This window comes from Cebus imitator, unplaced genomic scaffold, assembly GCF_001604975.1.
Source record: "Cebus imitator isolate Cc_AM_T3 unplaced genomic scaffold, Cebus_imitator-1.0 Scaffold129, whole genome shotgun sequence".
NCBI lineage: Eukaryota > Metazoa > Chordata > Mammalia > Primates > Cebidae > Cebus > Cebus imitator.
In genome coordinates, this window is record NW_016107444.1 from 365,318 (window position 1) to 367,708 (window position 2,391).

A 2,391-nucleotide genomic window follows, 5' to 3' on the forward strand; every position below is an offset into this window, starting at 1 on the left:
CCTTCCTTCCTTCCTTCCTTCCTTTCTTCCTTCCTTCCTTCCTTCCATTCTCTCTCTCTCTCTCTTTCTTTTTTTTTCTTTCTGGAGACAGGGTCTCACTCTGTTGCCCAGGCTGGAGTGCAGTATTCCAATCACAGCCCACTACATCCTCAACCTTCTAGGCTCAAGTGATCCCACCTCAGCCTTCTGATAACTGGGACTACAGGTGCACATCACCATTCCCAGCTAATTTTTGTATTTTTTGTAGAGATAGTGCTTTGCCATGCCCAGGCTGGTCTCAAACTCCTGAACTTAAGGAATCCACCCACCATGGCCACCCAAAGTGCTGGAGTTACAGATGTGAGCCACAGCACATGGCCTGATTTGCGATTGTTCTTTTTTACTGTTAAGCATTGGCAGCTATAAATTTCTCCCTTAGCACTGCTTTTGCTACATCACATACGTTTTCATATTGTCATTAGGTATTTTCATTTACTGTGCAAATGAAAATACGTGTTTTCAATTTTATTTGTCTCTATCTCCTAATTTCTCTAGGATTTCTTGTTTCACCCACTAGTTAAGAGTGTGTTTTTTAATTTCCACAAATTTGTGGATTTTTCAGTTTTTATTCTGTTATTGATTTTTAACTTCCCTTTGTGGTCAGATAAGGTACTTTGTATCATATCTATTTTTTTGTAATCTATTAAGAATTGATTTGTGGCTACTAGATGGTCTACATTGGAGAATGTCCCATGTGCACTTGAGAATGTGTATATATTCTGTTGTTTGGGTACAGTTTTCTGCATATGTCTGTTAAATCTAGTTGGTATATCCTGTCATACAAGAACTCTGTTTCTTTCCTTATATTCTGTTTGGTTGTTCTACCCATTATTGAGAGTGGGGTATTGAGGTCTCAGCCTTCTTTTTTTGAGAGAGAGTCTTGTACTATAGCCTAGGCTGGTGTGCACTGGGACCATCAGATCTCGTCAGCTCACTGCGACCTCTGCCTCCTGGGTTCAAGTGATTCTCATGCCTCAGTCTCCGAGTAGCTGGGATTACAGACATGTACTACCACGCCCAGCTAATTTTTGTATTTTTAGTAGAGACTGCGATCTCTGCCATGTTGGCCAGGCTGGTCTTAAACTCCTGGCCTCATGTGATCTGCCCACCTCGGTCTCCCTAAGTCCTGGGATTACAGGCATGAGCCACTGCACCCAGCTGACATCTCTGACTATTGTTGTAGAGCTGCTTCTTTCTCCCTTCAATTCTGTCAGTTTTTTGCTTCATATATTTTGATGGTCTGTTATTAAGTACATAAATGTTTATCATTGTTTTATCTTCATGCTTTATTTCACCTTTTATTAATATGTAATCCCATTCTTTGTCTTGTGTAAACTTTTCTGATTTAAAGTTTGTTTTGTGTGATGTTAACATATCCACCCCACTCTCTTTTGTTTGCTATTTGTATATAATATCTTTTTCCAGCCTTTTACTTTCAGCCTATTTGTCTTTATCTAACATGATCTCTTGTAGACATGATATATTTGAATCATGTTTTTTATTCATTATGCTGATTTTTGTATTTTGATTGGAGAGTTTAATCCATTTACATTTAAACTATCTACTGACAAGGAGGGATTTAATTCTGCCCTTTTGCTATTTGTTTTCTATATGCCTTATACCCTTTTTATTCTTCATTTCTCGTATTACTGCCCTGTATTTAGTTAATTTTTTTGTAGTGAGAAGTTTTAAATACTTGTGTGTGTGTGTATGTGCATGTATCCATTTGTACATATGCTATGGATATTTTCTCTGTGGTTATCTTGGGAATTGCATTTGACATCCTAAAACTATAACACTAATTTGAATTCATTTATTTATTTATATATTTATTTCTTGAGATGGAGTCTTGCTCTGCTGCCCAGGCTGGAGTGCAGTGGTACAATCTCAGCTCACTGCAACCTCTGCCTCCTGGGTTCAAACAATTTTCCTGCCTCAGCCTCCTGAGTAGCTGGGATTATAGGCATGTGCCACCATGGCTAACTTTTGTATTTTTAGTAGAGACACGGTTTTGCCGTGTTGGCCAGGCTTGTCTCGAACTCCTGACCTCAGATGATGCACCTACCTTGGCCTCCCAAAGTGCTGGGGTTACAGGCATGAGCCACCACACCCACCTTAATGTGAATTTCTACCATCTTAACTTCAAAGACATATAAAAACTCTGCTCCTATACAACTCTGTGCCCATCACTTTCATCCCATTTATTGATGTCATAAAATTACATTTTTGTGCTTGTATGTTCAAAAACACAAGCTTCTAATTGATTTTTTAATGCTTAGTCTCTTAAATGATATAAAGAAAATGTGGAGTTATAAATCAAAGTTACTATAATACTAGCTTTTATAATGGCAC